This window comes from Rattus norvegicus, chromosome 16 (assembly GCF_021556685.1).
Source record: "Rattus norvegicus strain SHRSP/BbbUtx chromosome 16, alternate assembly SHRSP_T2T, whole genome shotgun sequence".
Lineage (NCBI taxonomy): Eukaryota > Metazoa > Chordata > Mammalia > Rodentia > Muridae > Rattus > Rattus norvegicus.
The window spans coordinates 39,770,489-39,792,963 of record NC_141549.1 but is presented as its reverse complement, the minus strand read 5'-3'; the positions used below and the strand labels follow the sequence as shown (position 1 = coordinate 39,792,963).

General features: G+C 39.8%; 1 protein-coding gene; it reads right to left on the bottom strand.

Moving 5' to 3' along the window:
• Positions 1-22,475, bottom strand: part of Erich1 (glutamate-rich 1) — a gene marked incomplete at its 5' end in the record, with an annotated part of 52,793,804 nt that overhangs the window by 43,871,400 nt on the left and 8,899,929 nt on the right.

The following is a 22,475-nucleotide window of genomic DNA, read 5'->3' as shown; positions in this document are numbered from 1 at the left end:
AAAATGGAACAGAGACTGAATGAAAGGTCATCCAGAGACTGCCCCACCTTGGGATCCATCCCATCTGTAGACACCAAATCCCAACACTAGTGCTGATGCCAAGAATTTCTTGCAGACAGGGACATGGTATAGCTGTCCTCAGAGAGGCTCTGCCAGCACCTGACTGAGATAAGTACAGATCCATCCAACTATTGGACTGAGCCAGAGGACCCCAATGGCAGAGTTCTGGGAAGGATTGACAGAGCCGAAGGGGACTGCAACCCCATAGGAATAACAGCAATATCAACTAACAGGGACTCCTCAGAGCTCTCCTGGACTAAATTACCAACCAAAGAGTATACATGAGTTGGTCCACGGCTCCATCTACATGTGTAACAGAGGACTGCCTCATCTGACATCAATACGAGGAGAAGTGCTTGGCCCTATGGAGGCTTGTTGCCCCATTAAAGGGGGACATTATAGGGGTGAGGCAGGAGTGGGTAGGTGAGTGTGGAAGTACCTTCTTAGAGGAAATGGGAATGGGGTATAGGTTAGAGGGTTTGCAGAGGGGGAACTGGGAAAGGGGGACAACATTTGAAATGTAAACAAATTAAGTAATAAAAAAAGAAAAAAGACATATTTGTTTTTGAGAGAAATGATGTGTAAATGCCTGATGGGTTCATTTAGCTCATAGCATTTGTTAGTTCCAGCATATCTGATTAGTTTTTGTCTAATTAGTTTTTGTCTGGATGATGTGTCTATTGGTGAGAGTAGTGGGTTTTCTCCCTATTTATGTGAGGGCCAACATGTGATTTAAGCTGTAGTAATGTTTCTTTTATGAACTTGTATGCTCTTGTGTTTGGTGCATAGATAATAAAAATTATAATGTCCTCTAGGTGGATTTTTCTGTGATAAATGTGTAGTGAACTTCTTTATATCTTTTGATTAGTTAGTTTCAGAGTAAAGTATATTTTATCAGATATTGAAATGGCCATACCTCTTTGCTTTTTAGGTCCCTTTCTTACAATATGTAAGAAATCCTTTTCTACTGAAGTCATTACTGTCTTTGATGTTAAGATGTGATCTTAGAACCAGCAGAAGGATCAGTCATGCTTTCACATCTATTCTGTTAGTCTGTGCCTTTTTTTTTTTATTAACTTGAGTATTTCTTATATACATTTCGAGTGTTATTCCCTTTCCTGGTTTCCGGGCAAAAATCCCCCTCCCCCCCTCCCCTTCCTTATGGGTGTTCCCCTTCCAGCCCTGCCCCCATTGCCGCACTCCCCCCAACAGTCTAGTTCACTGGGGGTTCAGTCTTAGCAGGACCCAGGGCTTCCCCTTCCACTGGTGCTCTTACTAAGATGTTCATTGCTACCTATGAGGTCAGAGTCCAGGGTCAGTCCATGTATAGTCTTTAGGTAGTGGCTTAGTCCCTGGAAGCTCTGGTTGCTTGGCATTGTTGTACATATGGGGTCTCGAGCCCCTTCAAGCTCTTCCAGTTCTTTCTCTGATTCCTTCAACGGGGGTCCTATTCTCAGTTCAGTGGTTTGCTGCTGGCATTCGCCTCTGTATTTGCTGTATTCTGGCTGTGTCTCTTAGGAGCGATCTACATCCGGCTCCTGTCGGTCTGCACTTCTTTGCTTCATCCATCTTGTCTAATTGGGTGGCTGTATATGTATGGGTCACATGTGGGGCAGGCTCTGAATGGGTGTTACTTCAGTCTCTGTTTTAATCTTTGCCTCTCTCTTCCCTGCCAAGGGTATTCTTGTTCCCCTTTTAAAGAAGACGTGAAACATTCACATTTTGATCATCCGTCTAGAGTTTCATTTGTTCTAGGCATCTAGGGTAATTCAAGCATTTGGGCTAATAGCCACTTATCAATGAGTGCATACCATGTATGTCTTTCTGTGATTGGGTTCGCTCACTCAGAATGATAATTTCCAGTTCCAACCATTTGCCTACGAATTTCATAAAGTCATTGTTTTTGATAGCTGAGTAATATTCCATTGTGTAGATGTACCACATTTTCTGTATCCATTCCTCTGTTGAAGGGCATCTGGGTTCTTTCCAGCTTCTGGCTATTATGAATAAGGCTGCGATGAACATAGTGGAGCACGTGTCTTTTTTATACATTGGGGCATCTTTTGGGTATATGCCCAAGAGAGGTATAGCTGGATCCTCAGGCAGTTCAATGTCCAATTTTCTGAGGATTCTCCAGACTGATTTCCAGAATGGTTTTACCAGTCTGCAATCCCACCAACAATGGAGGAGTGTTCCTCTTTCTCCACATCCTCGCCAGCATCTGCTGTCACCTGAGTTTTTGATCTTAGCCATTCTCACTGGTGTGAGGTGAAATCTCAGGGTTGCTTTGATTTGCATTTCCCTTATGACTAAAGATGTTGAACATTTCTTTAGGTGTTTCTCAGCCATTCGGCATTCCTCAGCTGTGAATTGTTTGTTTAGCTCTGAACCCCATTTTTTAATAGGGTTATTTGTCTCCCTGCTGTCTAACTTCTTGAGTTCTTTGTATATTTTGGATATAAGGCCTCTATCTGTTGTAGGATTGGTAAAGATCTTTTCCCAATCTGTTGGTTGCCGTTTTGTCCTAACCACAGTGTCCTTTGCCTTACAGAAGCTTTGATGTTTTATGAGATCCCATTTGTTGATTCTTGATCTTAGAGCATAAGTCATTGGTGTTTTGTTCAGGAAATTTTTTCCAGTGCCCATGTGTTCCAGAAGCTTCCCTAGTTTTTCTTCTATTAGTTTGAGTGTGTCTGGTTTGATGTGGAGGTCCTTGATCCACTTGGACTTAAGCTTTGTACAGGGTGATAAGCATGGATCAATCTGCATTCTTCTACATATTGACCTCCAGTTGAACCAGCACCATTTGCTGAAAATGCTATCTTTTTTCCATTGGATGGTTTTGGCTCCTTTGTCAAAAATCAAGTGACCATAGGTGTGTGGGTTCATTTCTGGGTCTTCAATTCTATTCCATTGGTCTATCTGTCTGTCTCTGTACCAATACCATGCAGTTTTTATCACTATTGCTCTGTAATACTGTTTGAGTTCAGGGATAGTGATTCCCCCTGAAGTCCTTTTATTGTTGAGGATAGTTTTAGCTATCCTGGGTTTTTTGTTATTCCAGATGAATTTGCAAATTGTTCTGTCTAACTCTTTGAAGAATTGGATTGGTATTTTGATGGGGATTGCATTGAATCTGTAGATCGCTTTTGGTAAAATGGCCATTTTTATTATATTAATCCTGCCAATCCATGAGCATGGGAGATCTTTCCATCTTCTAAAGTCTTCTTCAATTTCTTTCTTCAGTGTCTTGAAGTACTTATTGTACAGATCTTTTACTTGCTTGGTTAAAGTCACACCGAGGTACTTTATATTATTTGGGTCTATTATGAAGGGTGTCGTTTCCCTAATTTCTTTCTCGGCTTGTTTCTCTTTTGTGTAGAGGAAGGCTACTGATTTATTTGAGTTAAGTATATTCCCAGCCACTTTGCTGAAGTTGTTTATCAGCTTTAGTAGTTCTCTGGTGGAACTTTTGGGATCACTTAAATATACTATCATATAACCTGCAAATAGTGCTATTTTGACTTCTTCTTTTCCGATCTCTATCCCCTTGACCTCCTTTTGTTGTCTGATTGCTCTGGCTAGAACTTCAAGAACTATATTGAATAAGTAGGGAGAGAGTGGGCAGCCTTGTCTAGTCCCTGATTTTAGTGGGATTGCTTCAAGTTTCTCTCCATTTAGTTTAATGTTAGCAACTGGTTTGCTGTATATGGCTTTTACTATGTTTAGGTATGGGCCTTGAATTCCTATTCTTTCCAGGACTTTTATCATGAAGGGGTGTTGAATTTTGTCAAATGCTTTCTCAGCATCTAATGAAATGATCAAGTGGTTTTGTTCTTTCAGTTTGTTTATATAATGGATCACGTTAATGGTTATCCGTATGTTAAAACATCCCTGCATGCCTGGGATGAAGCCTACTTGATCATGGTGGATGATTGGTTTGATGTGCTCTTGGATTCGGTTTGCCAGAATTTTATTGAGTATTTTTGCGTTGATATTCATAAGGGAAATTGGTCTGAAGTTCTCTTTCTTTGTTGGGTCTTTGTGTGGTTCAGGTATAAGAGTAATTGTGGCTTCATAGAAGGAATTCGGTAGTGCTCCATCTGTTTCAATTTTGTGGAATAGTTTGGATAGTATTGGTATGAGGTCTTCTATGAAGGTCTGATAGAATTCTGCACTAAACCCGTCTGGACCTGGGCTCTTTTTGCTTGGGAGACCTTTAATGACTGCTTCTATTTCCTTAGGAGTTATGGGGTTGTTTAACTGGTTTATCTGTTCCTGATTTAACTCGATACCTGGTATCTGTCTAGGAAATTGTCCATTTCCTGCAGATTTTCAAGTTTTGTTGAATATAGGCTTTTATAGTAAGATCTGATGATTTTTTGAATTTCCTCTGAATCTGTAGTTATGTCTCCCTTTTCATTTCTGATTTTGTTAATTTGGACACACTCTCTGTGTCCTCTCATTAGTCTGGCTAAGGGTTTATCTATCTTGTTGATTTTCTGAAAGAACCAACTTTTGGTTCTGTTGATTCTTTCTATGGTCCTTTTTGTTTCTACTTGGTTTATTTCAGCTCTGAGTTTGATTATTTCCTGCCTTCTACTCCTCCTGGATGTATTTGCTTCTTTTTTTTCTAGAGCTATTAGGTGTGCTGTCAAACTGCTGACATATGCTCTTTCCTGTTTCTTTCTACAGGCACTCCGAGCTATGAGTTTTCCTCTTAGCACAGCTTTCATTGTGTCCCATAAGTTTGGGTATGTTGTACCTTAATTTTCATTAAATTCTAAAAAGTCTTTAATTTCTTTCTTTATTTCTTCCTTGACCAGGTTATCATTGAGTAGAGCATTGTTCAATTTCCACGTATATGTGGGCATTCTTCCCTTATTGTTATTGAAGACCAGTTTTAGGCCGTGGTGGTCCGATAGCACGCATGGGATTATTTCTATCTTTCTGTACCTGTTGAGGCCCGTTTTTTGACCAACTATATGGTCAATTTTGGAGAAAGTACCATGAGGAGCTGAGAAGAAGGTATATCCTTTTGCTTTAGGATAGAATGTTCTATAAATATCCGTTAAGTCCATTTGGCTCATGACTTCTCTTAGTCTGTCTACGTCTCTGTTTAATTTCTGTTTCCATGATCTGTCCATTGATGAGAGTGGGGTTTTGAAATCTCCCACTATTATTGTATGAGGTGCAATGTGTGTTTTGAGCTTTAGTAAGGTTTCTTTTACGTATGTAGGTGCCCTTGTATTTGGGGCATAGATATTTAGGATTGAGAGTTCATCTTGGTGGATTTTTCCTTTGATGAATATGAAGTCTCCTTCCTTATCTTTTTTGATGACTTTTAGTTGAAAATTGATTTTATCTGATATTAGAATGGCAACCCCAGCTTGCTTCTTCCGACCATTCGCTTGGAAAGTTGTTTTCCAGCCTTTCACTCTGAGGTAGTGTCTGTCTTTGTCTCTGAGGTGTGTTTCCTGTAGGCAGCAGAATGGAGGGTCCTCGTTGCGTATCCAGTTTGTTAATCTATGTCTCTTTATTGGGGAGTTGAGACCATTGATGTTGAGAGATATTAAGGAATAGTGATTATTGCTTCCTGTCGTATTCATATTTAGATGTGAGGTTATGTTTGTGTGCTTTTCTTCTCTTTGTTTTGTTGCCAAGACGATTAGTTTCTTGCTTCTTCTAGGGTATAGCTTGCCTCCTTATGTTGGGCTTTACCATTTATTATCCTTTGTAGTGCTGGATTTGTAGAAAGATATTGTGTAAATTTGTTTTTGTCATGGAATATCTTGGTTTCTCCATTTATGTTAATTGAGAGTTTTGCAGGATACAGTAACCTGGGCTGGCATTTGTGTTCTCTTAGTGTCTGTATGACATCTGTCCAGGATCTTCTGGCCTTCATAGTTTCTGGTGAAAAGTCTGGTGCGATTCTGATAGGTCTGCCTTTATATGTTACTTGACCTTTTTCCCTTACTGCTTTTAATATTCTTTCTTTATTTTGTGCGTTTGGTGTTTTGACTATTATGTGACGGGAGGTGTTTCTTTTCTGGTCCAATCTATTTGGACTTCTGTAGGCTTATTATATGCCTATGGATATCTCTTTTTTGGAAATCTCTTTTTTTAGGTTAGGGAAGTTTTCTTCTATGATTTTGTTGAAGATATTTACTGGTCCTTTGAGCTGGGAGTCTTCACTCTCTTCTATACCTATTATCCTTAGGTTTGATCTTCTCATTGTGTCCTGGATTTCCTGTATGTTTTGGACCGGTAGCTTTTTCCGCTTTACATATCTTTGACAGTTGAGTCAATGATTTCTATGGAATCTTCTGCTCCTGAGATTTTCTCTTCCATCTCCTGTATTCTGTTGGTGAAGCTTGTATCTACAGCTCCTTGTTTCTTCTTTTGGTTTTCTATATCCATGGTTGTTTCCATGTGTTCTTTCTTGATTGCTTCTATTTCCATTTTTAATTCCTTCAACTGTTTGATTGTGTTTTCCTGGAATTCTTTCAGGGATTTTTGTGACTCCTCTCTATGGGCTTCTACTTGTTTAATTATGTTTTCCTGGAATTCTTTCAGGCATTTTTGTGATTCCTCTCTGTAGGCTTCTACTTGTTCTCTAGGGGAGTTCTTCACGTCTTTCTTGAAGTCCTCCAGCATCATGATCAAATATGATTTTGAAACTAGATCTTGCTTTTCTGGTGTGTTTGGATATTCCATGTTTGTTTTGGTGGGAGAATTGGGCTCCAATGGTGCCATGTAGTCTTGGTTTCTGTTGCTTGGGTTCCTGAGCTTGCCTCTCACCATCAGATTATCTCTAGTGTTACTTTGTTCTGCTATTTCTGACAGTGGCTAGACTGCCCTATAAGCCTGTGTGTCAGGAGTGCTGTAGACCTGTTTTCCTGTTTTCTTTCAGCCTGTTATGGCGACAGAGTGTTCTGCTTTCGGGCGTGTAGTTTTCCCTCTCTACAGGTGTTCAGCTGTTCCTGTGGGCCTGTGTCTTGAGTTCACCAGACAGGTCGCTTGCAGCAGAAAAGTTGGTCTTACCTGTGGTCCCGAGGCTCAAGTTTGCTCACGGGGTGCTGCCCAAGAGCTCTCCGCGGCAGCAGCAACCAGGAAGATCTGTGCCGCCGTTTCCTAGTCTGTGCCTTTTTAATAAAGAATTCTGACTATTGACCGGCGGATCCCGGACCGCAGCAGCTCTCTGCTCCCAAACCCCGTGGGAGAGAGACCTCACCGCCTGATCAAGTGGGCACTCCTGAGGCTGCAGAGCGGAGGAGACCACCAACACTGCCCACCCCTGCCCACATCCCTGGCCCAAGAGGCAACTGTATAAGGCCTCTGGGTTCCCATAGGGGAGGGCCCGGGAGCGGCAGGACCCCTGCGCCTGAGACACTGCCGGAACCTGAAGGAAACAGACCGGATAAACAGTTCTCTGCACCCAAATCCCGTGGGAGGGAGAGCTGAACCTTCAGAGAGGCGGACACGCCTGGGAAACCAGAAGAGACTGCACTCTGTGCACATCCAGGCGCCAGAGGAAAACACCAAACGCCATCTGGAACCCTGGTGCACGGAGGCTCCTGGAAAGAGCGGCGCAGATCTTCCCGGTTGCTGCCACAGCGGAGAGGACTTAGGCAGTACCCCATGAGCAAACTTGAGCCTTGGAACTGCAGGTAGGACCAACTTTTCCACTGCAAGAAACCTGCCTGGTGAACTCAGGACACACAGAGGCAAAATTCCTCTAAGGCCGGGCACTTCCTGTGTTTACCGGAAGTCCCACACCGGCGGATCCCGGACCGCAGCAGCTCTCTGCTCCCAAACCCCGTGGGAGAGAGACCTCACCGCCTGATCAAGTGGGCACTCCTGAGGCTGCAGAGCGGAGGAGACCACCAACACTGCCCACCCCTGCCCACATCCCTGGCCCAAGAGGCAACTGTATAAGGCCTCTGGGTTCCCATAGGGGAGGGCCCAGGAGCGGCAGGACCCCTGCGTCTGAGACACTGCCGGAACCTGAAGGAAACAGACCGGATAAACAGTTCTCTGCACCCAAATCCCGTGGGAGGGAGAGCTGAACCTTCAGACAGGCGGACCCGCCTGGGAAACCAGAAGAGACTGCACTCTGTGCACATCCAGGCGCCAGAGGAAAACACCAAACGCCATCTGGAACCCTGGTGCACGGAGGCTCCCGGAAGGAGCGGCACAGATTTTCCCGGTTGCTGCCACAGCGGAGAGGACTTAGGCAGTACCCCACGAGCAAACTTGAGCCTTGGAACCACAGGTAGGACCAACTTTTCCCCTGCAAGAAACCTGCCTGGTGAACTCAAGACACAGGCCCATAGGAACAGCTGAAGACCTGTAGAGAGGAAAAACTACACGCCCGAAAGCAGAACACTCTGTCCCCATAACTGGCTGAAAGAAAACAGGAAAACAGGTCTACAGCACTCCTGACACACAGGTTATAGGACAGTCTAGCCACTGTCAGAAATAGCAGAACAAAGTAACACTAGAGATAATCTGATGGCGAGAGGCAAGCACAGGAACCCAAGCAACAGAAACCAAGACTACATGGCATCATCGGAGCCCAATTCTCCCACCAAAGCAAACACGGAATATCCAAACACACCAGAAAAGCAAGACCTAGTTTCAAAATCATATTTGATCATGATGCTGGAGGACTTCAAGAAAGACATAAAGAACTCCCTTAGAGAACAAGTAGAAGCCTACAGAGAGGAATCGCAAAAATCCCTGAAAGAATTCCAGGAAAACACAATCAAACAGTTGAAGGAATTAAAAATGGAAATAGAAGCAATCAAGAAAGAACACATGGAAACAACCCTGGACATAGAAAATCAAAAGAAAAGACAAGGAGCTGTAGATACAAGCTTCACCAACAGAATTCAGGAGATGGAAGAGAGAATCTCAGGAGCAGAAGATTCCATAGAAATCATTGACTCAACTGTCAAAGATAACGTAAAGCAGAAAAAGCTACTGGTCCAAAACATACAGGAAATCCAGGACTCAATGAGAAGATCAAACCTAAGGATAATAGGTATAGAAGAGAGTGAAGACTCCCAGCTCAAAGGACCAGTAAATATCTTCAACAAAATCATAGAAGAAAACTTCCCTAACCTAAAAAAAAGAGATACCCATAGGCATACAAGAAGCCTACAGAACTCCAAATAGATTGGACCAGAAAAGAAACACCTCCCGTCACATAATTGTCAAAACACCAAACGCACAAAATAAAGAAAGAATATTAAAAGCAGTAAGGGAAAAAGGTCAAGTAACATATAAAGGCAGACCTATCAGAATCACACCAGACTTTTCACCAGAAACTATGAAGGCCAGAAGATCCTGGACAGATGTCATACAGACCCTAAGAGAACACAAATGCCAGCCCAGGTTACTGTATCCTGCAAAACTCTCAATTAACATAGATGGAGAAACCAAGATATTCCATGACAAAAACAAATTTACACAATATCTTTCTACAAGTCCAGCACTACAAAGGATAATAAAGGGTAAAGCCCAACATAAGGAGGCAAGCTATACCCTAGAAGCAAGAAACTAATCATCTTGGCAACAAAACAAAGAGAATGAAAGCACACAAACATAACCTCACTTCCAAATATGAATATAACGGGAAGCAATAATCACTATTCCTTAATATCTCTCAATATCAATGGCCTCAACTCCCCAATAAAAAGACATAGATTAACAAACTGGATACGCAACGAGGACCCTGCATTCTGCTGCCTACAGGAAACACACCTCAGAGACAAAGACAGACATTACCTCAGAGTGAAAGGCTGGAAAACAATTTTCCAAGCAAGTGGTCAGAAGAAGCAAGCTGGAGTAGCCATTCTAATATCAAATAAAATCAATTTTCAACTAAAAGTCATCAAAAAAGATAAGGAAGGACACTTCATATTCATCAAAGGAAAAATCCACCAAGATGAACTCTCAATCCTAAATATCTATGCCCCAAATAAAAGGGCACCTACATATGTAAAAGAAACCTTACTAAAGCTCAAAACACACATTGCACCTCACACAATAATAGTGGGAGATTTCAACACCCCACTCTCATCAATGGACAGATCATGGAAACAGAAATTAAACAGAGATGTAGACAGACTAAGAGAAGTCATGAGCCAAATGGACTTAACGGATATTTATAGAACATTCTATCCTAAAGCAAAAGGATATACCTTCTTCTCAGCTCCTCATGGTACTTTCTCCAAAATTGACCGTATAATTGGTCAAAAAACGGGCCTCAACAGGTACAGAAAGATAGAAATAATCCCATGCGTGCTATCGGACCACCACGGCCTAAAACTGGTCTTCAATAACAATAAGGGAAGAATGCCCACATATACGTGGAAATTGAACAATGCTCTACTCAATGATAACCTGGTCAAGGAAGAAATAAAGAAAGAAATTAAAAACTTTTTAGAATTTAATGAAAATGAAGGTACAACATACCCAAACTTATGGGACACAATGAAAGCTGTGCTAAGAGGAAAACTCATAGCGCTGAGTGCCTGCAGAAAGAAACAGGAAAGAGCATATGTCAGCAGCTTGACAGCACACCTAAAAGCTCTAGAACAAAAAGAAGCAAATACACCCAGGAGGAGTAGAAAGCAAGAAATAATCAAACTCAGAGCTGAAATCAACCAAGTAGAAACAAAAAGGACCATAGAAAGAATCAACAGAACCAAAAGTTGTTTCTTTGAGAAAATCAACAAGATAGATAAACCCTTAGCCAGACTAACGAGAGGACACAGAGAGTGCGTCCAACTTAACAAAATCAGAAATGAAAAGGGAGACATAACTACAGATTCAGAGGAAATTCAAAAAATCATCAGATCTTACTATAAAAACCTATATTCAACAAAACTTGAAAATCTTCAGGAAATGGACAATTTCCTAGACAGATACCAGGTATCGAAGTTAAATCAGGAACAGATAAACCAGTTAAACAACCCCATAACTCCTAAGGAAATAGAAGCAGTCATTAAAGGTCTTCCAACCAAAAAGAGCCCAGGTCCAGACGGGTTTAGTGCAGAATTCTATCAAACCTTCATAGAAGACCTTATACCAATATTATCCAAACTATTCCACAAAATTGAAACAGATGGAGCCCTACCGAATTCCTTCTATGAAGCCACAATTACTCTTATACCTAAACCACACAAAGACCCAACAAATAAAGAGATCTTCAGACCAATTTCCCTTATGAATATCGACGCAAAAATACTCAATAAAATTCTGGCAAACCGAATTCAAGAGCACATCAAAACAATCATCCACCATGATCAAGTAGGCTTCATCCCAGGCATGCAGGGATGGTTTAATATAAGGAAAACCATCAACGTGATCCATCATATAAACAAACTGAAAGAACAGAACCACATGATCATTTCATTAGATGCTGAGAAAGCATTTGACAAAATTCAACACCCCTTCATGATAAAAGTCCTGGAAAGAATAGGTATTCAAGGCCCATACCTAAACATAGTAAAAGCCATATACAGCAAACCAGTTGCTAACATTAAACTAAATGGAGAGAAACTTGAAGCAATCCCACTAAAATCAGGGACTAGACAAGGCTGCCCACTCTCTCCCTACTTATTCAATATAGTTCTTGAAGTTCTAGCCAGAGCAATCAGACAACAAAAGGAGATCAAGGGGATACAGATCGGAAAAGAAGAGGTCAAAATATCACTATTTGCAGACGACATGATAGTATATTTAAGTGATCCCAAAAGTTCCACCAGAGAACTACTAAAGCTGATAAACAACTTCAGCAAAGTGGCTGGGTATAAAATTAACTCAAATAAATCAGTTGCCTTCCTCTATACAAAAGAGAAACAAGCCGAGAAAGAAATTAGGGAAACGACACCCTTCATAATAGACCCAAATAATATAAAGTACCTCGGTGTGACTTTAACCAAGCAAGTAAAAGATCTGTACAATAAGAACTTCAAGACACTGAGGAAAGAAATTGAAGAAGACCTCAGAAGATGGAAAGATCTCCCATGCTCATGGATTGGCAGGATTAATATAGTAAAAATGGCCATTTTACCAAAAGCAATCTACAGATTCAATGCAATCCCCATCAAAATACCAATCCAATTCTTCAAAGAGTTAGACAGAACAATTTGCAAATTCATCTGGAATAACAAAAAACCCAGGATAGCTAAAGCTATCCTCCACAATAAGAGGACTTCAGGGGGAATCACTATCCCTGAACTCAAGCAGTATTACAGAGCAATAGTGATAAAAACTGCATGGTATTGGTACAGAGACAGACAGATAGACCAATGGAATAGAATTGAAGACCCAGAAATGAACCCACACACCTATGGTCACTTGATTTTTGACAAAGGAGCCAAAACCATCCAATGGAAAAAAGATAGCATTTTCAGCAAATGGTGCTGGTTCAACTGGAGGGCAACATGTAAAAGAATGCAGATCGATCCATGCTTATCACCCTGTACAAAGCTTAAGTCCAAGTGGATCAAGGACCTCCACATCAAACCAGACACACTCAAACTAATAGAAGAAAAACTAGGGAAGCATCTGGAACACATGGGCACTGGAAAAAATTTCCTGAACAAAACACCAATGGCTTATGCTCTAAGATCAAGAATCGACAAATGGGATCTCATAAAACTGCAAAGCTTCTGTAAGGCAAAGGACACTGTGGTTAGGACAAAACGACAACCAACAGATTGGGAAAAGATCTTTACCAATCCTATAACATAGAGGCCTTATATCCAAAATATACAAAGAACTCAAGAAGTTAGACCGCAGGGAAATAAATAACCCTATTAAAAAATGGGGTTCAGAGCTGAACAAAGAATTCACAGCTGAGGAATGCCGAATGGCTGAGAAACACCTAAAGAAATGTTCAACATCTTTAGTCATAAGGGAAATGCAAATCAAAACAACCCTGAGATTTCACCTCACACCAGTGAGAATGGCTAAGATCAAAAACTCAGGTGACAGCAGATGCTGGCGAGGATGTGGAGAAAGAGGAACACTCCTCCATTGTTGGTGGGATTGCAGACTGGTAAAACCATTCTGGAAATCAGTCTGGAGGTTCCTCAGAATATTGGACATTGAACTGCCTGAGGATCCAGCCATACCTCTCTTGGGCATATACCCAAAAGATGCCTCAACATATAAAAGAGACACGTGCTCCACTATGTTCATCGCAGCCTTATTTATAATAGCCAGAAACTGGAAAGAACCCAGATGCCCTTCAACAGAGGAATGGATACAGAAAATGTGGTACATCTACACAATGGAATATTACTCAGCTATCAAAAACAACGAGTTTATGAAATTCGTAGGCAAATGGTTGGAACTGGAAAATATCATCCTGAGTGAGCTAACCCACTCACAGAAAGACATACATGGTATGCACTCATTGATAAGTGGCTATTAGCCCAAATGCTTGAATTACCCTAGATCCCTAGAACAAAGGAAACTCAAGACGGATGATCAAAATGTGAATGCTTCACTCCTTCTTTAAATGAGGAAAAAGAATACCCTTGGCAGGGAAGGGAGAGGCAAAGATTAAAACAGAGACTGAAGGAACACCCATTCAGAGCCTGCCCCACAGGTGGCCCATACATATACAGCCACCCAATTAGACAAGATGGATGAAGCAAAGAAGTGCAGACCGACAGGAGCCGGATGTAGATCGCTCCTGAGAGACACAGCCAGAATACAGCAAATACAGAGGCGAATGCCAGCAGCAAACCACTGAACTGAGAATAGGTCCCCCGTTGAAGGAATCAGAGAAAGAACTGGAAGAGCTTGAAGGTGCTCGAGACCCCAAAAGTACAACAATGTCAAACAACCAGAGCTTCCAGGGACTAAGCCACTACCTAAAGACTATACATGGACTGACCCTGGACTCTGTCCCCATAGGTAGCAATGAATATCCTAGTAAGAGCACCAGTGGAAGGGGAAGCCCTGGGTCCTGCTAAGACTGAACCCCCAGTGAACTAGACTATGCGGGGAGGGTGGCAATGGGGGGAGGTTTGGGAGGGGAACACCCACAAGGAAGGGGAGGGGGGAGGGTGATGTCTGTCCGGAAACCGGGAAAGGGAATAACACTTGAAATGTATATAAGAAATACTCAAGATAATAATAAAAAAAAAAAGAATTCTGACTATTAATGTGGAGAGACAACCATGAATAATGATTGTCGATTCCTGTAATTTTTGTTGTAGTTGTGATGGTATTTTCTGTGTATGTGTGTCAGGTGTGTGCATGTTTCCTGTCTTTTGATTTGCTTGTCTTGGATTATTTATTCTTTGTGGTTTCTTTGCTGTTCTTAACCTCTGCAGGTTAATGTTTTTCTTCTGGTACCTTCTGTAGGGCTGGATTTACAGTTAGATATTACTAACTTTGGTTATCATAGAATATCTTTTTTCCTCCATCTATTGTGATTCAAATGTTTTCTGTGTAAAGTAGTTTGGGCTGGCATCTTTGGTCTGTTAGTCTGAAGCACACCTGTCCAGACCCTTTTGCATTTTAGAGTCTCCATTGAGTAGTCTGATGTTATTATAACAGGCCAGTCTTTATATATGTTAGACGGGCTTTTTTCCTTACAGATTTTAATATTTTTCCTTGTTCTATAAAGTTATTGTTTCTGTGTGTATGGTTCTGTGTGTCTGGTGGTTCTGAGGAAAACGTGTTTCTAGGTATTGGAATCTGACTTAGAAATGGGGATGGACTAGGACAGGAAGGCTGAGTCAGTTCACAGGAGGGAGGAAAATAGAATATTTCACCAAGATATAATTAGACCCTAGGGACTAAATGAGTGTCAGAGAGTCCACCACACATAGTATGCTATAGATTTGCAGAGGATACTGGGAGGTTGTACTTGGAAGAGAGAAAGAAGATGAAGATCTAGAGCTTGCCCACCCATTTCACTAGCCCACTTGCTTCTCTGGCTAGATTGGATGCCTATTAGAGTTTTTGGTTGGAATAACAGTACTGTGGAGATAAGAGCTGAAGGAGAGTGAGTGGTAGGTGGGATGTTTGAAGGAAAAGATCTGTGTGATTCACTGAAGATGGGGCCTTGGTAGAAGGAAGGCATCTGTAGCTTGTCTGCTGATGAGCTGGGGATGAAACTGAAGGTTTGGATTTGGAAGAGCTGAGGAAGAGGTAAAGATCTGCTGCAGTTAGTCTACCTACTTATCTTCCTGGAGTTTCTGATGTCTTTCTTAATCACCCTTTGCTCCGTTTTTGTGAGATTTGGAGTGTTACTGAACCTAAAGCTCACCAATTCAGCTAAAGTAGATGGCTAACCAGCTCCTAATGCTAAGATTACAGACTCATTCTACAGCACCTCACTTTGCCCATAGAGATTGTACAGTAAGCACTTTTCCAATAACCACCTTCCCAGCCCCAGTCTTTACATTGATTTTAATATTGGTCAGGCATTTTAAGTCTTTTAAGAAATTAACAAGCTTGGATTTATATGTAACTTTTACAAAATTTCACCAGCATGTCTGAACAACAGGAACCAATTGGTGCTAACCAAAGGGCCAATAAAATTACAACCCAAATCTAAGAAGCCCAATGTTAGAGTCTGAAGCTTCAGCTTAAGAAAATGTTAGTTCAACTAAAAAGTATTACGAATGCTTAGTAAGCTTTTCATAGTTATTTAGTTTGGTTAAACTCAACTATGTCCAGGATTATAATGCCTTAAAACCAGTTCTCTGTCTTTAATAGGATCTTTAAATAAGGATATCATGACTGTACTTGAGAACATTGCTCTTGAATACAGTTTTACACTCTCAGGCTGAGATGTACTAGGCTGACAGTAGCTTGGAAAGCTTTGAGGTCCCAATGCTGAGTATCCATAAGTATTCCTGAATAGGAAAATAATCTTTGCAGATATATTAACTGATGGTTCTTGAGAAAATGGGGTTATAGTAGATTATCCTGTGGGGTTTAAATCCTTAACCTTATAAGTAAAGACAGACCATCATGTATGATACACACAAAGTGTTTTGGGACAATGACTCAGTGGTAGAACACATGCCTAGTATGTCCAAGGCCTTGGGTTCTATTTCCAGCCCTGAAAAACAGTATGAATGGAGGAAGAGCCCCCTATCTCTATATCTTTGCACCTCTCCTCTCTGCTTTTCCTTTCTTATTTTTTTGCTTCTTTTCTTTCCTTCCTCCCTTTCTTCCTTCCTTCCACCCTTCCTTTCTTTCCTTCCATCCATCCATTTGTTTGTTTGTTTGTTTGTTTATGTTTGTCTTTGAAAACCAAAGAATCCCTGTCTAAATTCTTATTTGTTCACTTCATTCAAGAAATGGATTCCTCCTTAAATCCTCTGGTTAGCGTGTGGCTCTGGACATATTTGGTTTAGCTCAATAACCCTAATTTTAGACTTCCTGACTTCAGAGCTGTGAGAGCAAATGCTTTTATAATTTACACTTTTCTTTGGACAATTTCATGCATAATTATAGTGCATTCTAATTACTCTCATTCTTTCTTTGCTCCTTCCTAACTTTGTCCGTCTTCAGCAGTTTTAGAAATCCATTTATCAAATTCATATCTTTTGGGTTTGTTTTGTGACCCATTTTGTTTAACAAAGATCATCAGTGTGACCAAGAGTTTGAAACTCTCCGTTGGTTCCTGGTAAATTCACAGCTAAAGATAATGACTCCTCATCTCTCAGAACCCAATAGTATCTAGTAGTTCTGTGAGCCTGTAAACCACCAACTCTTGCCTATGGCCTACTTTCAACAGGTTCACCCTTATGAAGACCAAGGCAGAAACCACAGCTGTGGTATATTTGTGATTGCAATAGTTGGCTTGTCTGGAGAGCTGCATTATATTCTGCATCTTGCATTCTTCTCTACCTCTTCTGAGATGTTTGATGGACATTAGAAGGGATGGTATACATGCTTCCTTTTGGCCTGAGTTTTTAACCAGCTCTTTCTCAGCACATTGAGCAGCCAAGATTGTTCAGAGGGCAAAAGTTCTTTCTGCTACAACCTGACATCAAACCTTGGGACACACATTTTGTAGTACTATACTTGGGTTTATGGCTGACTACTTAGGTTTGAATGACCTCTTAAGACACTTGTCCCTGAAGAACACTATCTCTCAAATGCCATTGACTGTATACAGTTCTTCAACTAGAGGTGGTACCATTTGGTCTTTTCACTGTCCATATTGGCATATCAACTAGTGTAGTATTATGCAGGTCTTGTGTAGGCAACTGTATTGTTGGGAGTTCATGAGTAGCATCCATGTCATGTCCAGCAAACAAAATAATGTGGTAGTTCTATTTGCCCTTGGGCTCCTACAATCTTTTTATCTTGAGCCTTGGGTATAAAGATTATTATAGATATTCATACATGGTTGGGATCTCCATAATGACTTGTTCTCTGCACTTTGACTAGTTCAGTTTTCTGCACTATTCTTCATGTGACACTAATAGACAATTCTTTATGAAGGGTATTTATTTATTTTATTTATTTAACTAACTTATTTATAAGGGTCCGTGTGTGTAAGGATAAGTATTTAGAAGGCAACTGTCCACTATATTAATTTAACAATATGGTAGTATTTGTCTATGACCTCTACAGTCACATGTCCAAGTAACACATGTTTGAATTATGTCAATTTCTTTTGCAGAAAATCACATACATTTAATACTTTAAGCAGTAATTACTCAGAACAAAACCTCAACTGATTGAAAGCTGGTAGACTCCATCACAAAGAAAACAGTTCTTTTGTTTGAAAAATTCTGTATTCAATTTTTCTATTAGTCCCCAAAGCATATATTTATTTCTACTTTAACATTTACATTGCTTAATTTAAATTAATATTCTTTATAATAATTATTAATGCTTCCACTATAATTGTCTCTTCTTCTTGTGCTTTTGTTTAGAATAATTTTAGTTGTAAGTATAAAAAATGTGTCCCAGTTATTTCCTTTGTGACAGAAGTTTAGAACATTTATTAGAATTATTTGATATAATGTGAACATATAGTGATTTAGTACTGTTCCTATTATAAACTTTAAACATTGTAGTCTCATAAAACTGTAAGATCAAGAATAGGTTCAAGAATTTAGCCATCTACTTTCCAAATTTTGATGCATGGATTTGATTTGACCTAAGCAAAACCGATTAATTATTAATATTTGATGTCTTGAAGAAATGAAGATCCAGACAAAACTATTTATTGAGTCTTGGTACAAGCTTTCCCATATGTTATTGTTTTTACTTTCCAGACCAGTTTGACTCTAGGCATTCAAATTAACATCACTGTTGAGATGAAAAGTTTGAAGGGTAAATACATAAATTCTTTTCTCAGAGTCTTAAGGCATTAAATATCAAAAGTTGATTTCAATCTACAGAGACCCAACCACAATGCCCATAAAACTGCTTTGTCTAGGATACCACAAGCCTGTGTTTCCCCTTCATCTGTAGCTATCTTTATCAGTCTGTTGTATCTGGAAAACTAGTCATTCTTTCTTCTTGAAATGCTTTGTTTTTGTTTTCTTGAATTTGTAACGGGAGTGCTGGGATTCCTTTTCCATCTCCCATGCTTGGTATTCTTTTTCTTGGATCTCTTGATGTTAAAGTGAGTACAGATTAGTCGTAAGGCCTTTCTACACCCTTTTATCTTTTTCTATATGATCCCATGTAATTCTTCTGTGGCTGTAATTGCTATCACTATCCCAATGACTCTGGCTTCAATCTCTCTACTGAGTCTAGAATGTATCTATATTTGTTACATCTACTTGGACATCTAACAGACATCTCAAGTTTATCACAGAGAGCATCAGAACTTACATTTATCATCTCTTTCCAATAGTCACTATCCTCCTCAATAGTCACTATTTCACGAATCTGACTATCCAGACGTTCAAAGCCTAAGACTAGAATCGTTTTGATTATTTTTTCCCATCTCTGGCCCCAGAGGAAGTCCTGACTCAATTTGTTTATGTTTGTTCTCACCTTGCTACAACCCTGGTCCAAAACAAGATGGCTGCCAAGAATAAGCACATATACAACTGCCACTCTTGAGCTTTGAGACTCTCTATCCAGTAACTGGACTAATTTTGTATATCAAAATATATTGCATTATAATCCTGATTACCTTTGAATATCTGTAACCAATCCAAAATAAAATCCAAATCAATACTTTTTAATGTCTCTTTCTCTCACTTTATTAAAAACATTTCCACTACATCCTCTGATAATTCCTGCGATGAGTATACCATATCGCTTTCTGATGCTTAGTCTACCACACCAGTCACTTCCTTAGAGCATTCTCTACTTCTCTTTTCTCTCCTTGTGATAATAATCTCTCAGATCTTCTCAGCTGTTTTCTTTTAAATGTGAAGTCATAGCTCATATAATACCTTGGTGAATCCTTCTTTTACCTCTGTTTGCTTTAGTTTCTTATCTCAGTACATTTTTATTATTTATCTGTTCCATTGCAAATTCTCTCTTCTTCCATTTTGCCAGTTCAGTAACTGGTAAAGATACTTACTATAGTCATTGGTTTCTATGAAACATGGTCATAATAGGTCATGAAACTTATCCCCTTTCATGTCCTGGTAAGATATGGATTAGTCTTCTATTTGTTCACAATTGTTTTCTTAACACTGAGTACGTATATGCACGTGTGTGTGTGTGTGTGTGTGTGTGTGTGTGTGTGTGTGTTTGTGTGTGTGTGTGTGTGTGCGCGCGCGCACGCGTGCACATGTGCGCATCTGTCTGTGTCTGTCTGTCTGTTTGTCTGTCTGTCTGTCTGTCCAGGCCAGAGGTTGTTGCCAGATAGTTTCCTTTTTCTTTCCACTTTTGGATATAAAGTATCTAATAAACTTGACACTTATCTATTAACTAGACTGGGATCCAAGAATCCACTGTGTCTGAACCCACTCTACTGTGGTTATTTATTTATGCAACCATACCTGATATTTTAACATGAGTGCTAGAGGTTTGAACTAAAATACTAATGCTTGCATAAAACCCACTTTGTCAACTGAGGCATTTCCCTGGCTATGTTTTTCAACATAAAGCAGTGACTATCTAGTGACTATGTGGAACTAAGCGAGACTGTGGAACACATAAAAGAATCAGTGACACCATGCCCTTCATAGGACAAGTTAATGTCTGCCATGTATAAAACCTAATAAGATTATGTTAAAATAATAAGCATTGTTTTACAAACAATAACAATATTCACATAGCCACATGCAAACCTATAGTTTTATGTGACTCTTTGACATTAAAAAAGATCTTTTATATATCCTGTTAAATTGACCTTAATTAACCCTATCCCATTTTTGTTTTATCTCAGGCCCTCATTATGACTATTTCTCCCCTAGAGTTCAAGGAGATGCATTCAAATTTATTTCATGGATCTCTGTCTTGGTTCTGCTGAAACTCATTTTTAAAAAAAACAGTCATTTATTTTTCTGTGATTTAAATTAATTAATACTACTCTCCATTGCATCTTATCATTTTCGGATTGACATATATCTTTCAAATTCATGAAGACTATGTCAACTTTCTCATTCCACACTGCAGAAACTGATATCTGTTTCAAACTATTTCAGAATTCCCAAAATGCAATGGTGTATATCACTTTTGAGTGGGTTTGTCTTGTGACATAGAATGACCTTTCTTTTTGACCCTCCACTTGAGTACTACATATCTCCAAAGACTTGAATCAAATGTCCTTTTTGATAACTCTCCACAGAGTTCAAACTTGGTGCCAATTTGCTCCCAGGTGCTTTCCAAAGTTCTATGAGTCTTTCTCAGTCTTCATCCGATTCTATTGGAATGACATGTTCATATACATTCCTTTCTATTTTCCTCAGTTGCTCTAAGACTCTTCAAAACTAGGCTTTTACCCTGTGCAATCATCTTTGAATCCTTATCAGCAGCCCAGTTTAAGAATAAGTGCTATTGACTACGTCTGTTCACAATTCCTAGTTTCAAATTTATTCTCCAATGTAATGTAATTGGAGGTGAGACCTTTAAGAGTTTATTAGAACACTGGTGTGAGTTCCTTTTAAATGAGATTAATACCTTTGTAAAGAGGATTCAGGAATCACCTTTTCCCTTCACTATGTGACACTTGTCATTAGTGTTAACGGTCAAGTTGACATAGTTTTGAATCATCTGGGGAGAACAGTCTCAATGAAGCATTTTCTAGATTTAATTGGACACTGGGCATGACTGTGAGGTATTATTTTGATTACATTAGTTGTGGTGGGAAGTCATGCTCACTGGAGGTGGCACCATTCCCAAGGTAGGAAGGATTCTGAACTGTGTGAAAGTGGAGAAAACAAGTTTAACATTAACATATATTCACTCATTAACATATATTCATTAATTCATTGCCTTCTTCTCTTGACTGTGTATATAATATTGGATACAATGTTATCCAGTGGATACTGTTAGATACACCTTGATTCACTTGCAATGATAGTTTATAACCTGAAACAGTGTGCCAAAGTAATCCCTTTTTCCCTCCCTTAAATTGCTTTGGTCAGAGTTGTAAATGTCACTTTTATTTCCTCAGATGATGATATAAGATGGGAACCTTACCAAAGCTGTGTGAATACATGGCATGGGCTGAACCCAGAACACTTCCTTCCTAGGGATAGTTCTAACTATCCCTTGGCCTAAGCCTGGAAGCTTCTACCCTCTATACAATCAAATCTTCCAAGCTGACTGAGTCAATCTGGATTCTCTCTGATTCTGCCTGAATTGCTGTGCTTGGCATCATAAAAACTTTGGAAATGTGTTCTAATCTTCTTGTTTCTTCTCATTTTCTGTCTCCTTCTGTCTTTACCTGTGTTAGTTTGTTCTTTCAGCAACCTGACTCTGTAAAACTGTCCCTATAAAACTCCCATACATACCCACCCCATCTCTCTCTCTCTCTGCTCATAAGCCTATCTCTGATATTTATTCTGTCAAATATTTGTCTGATTCTGCACTTTGTCTGCCCCTCAATTAGATGTCACTTTCAAACATGACTGATTTCTTCAATAAACTAAACTTACTTTTATTGTTAGGGATGAAAGCTGTGTACATAAGGTGAGTCTGTATCCCATTCAGATAATATTGCAATCCAGCGTGTGTCTACATTACAGCCAATCATAAAGACATAGAGGTCTTTGGATATGATCCCTTGCCAAAGTAGCCATGTTGATGGATTAAAATTTCTCTACAAGAGTTTTATTACAGCAAGATAAAAATTAAACTAAGTTAGTAGTCATTGCTCAAGCAAAAGTTTGCCCTCACTACATACTGAATCTGGTAGAGTCTTAATCTTGAACATGTCAGTGTCCACAACTGTAAGGAATAATTTCTTCATTTCTAAGCCAACTAGCAATTTTCTA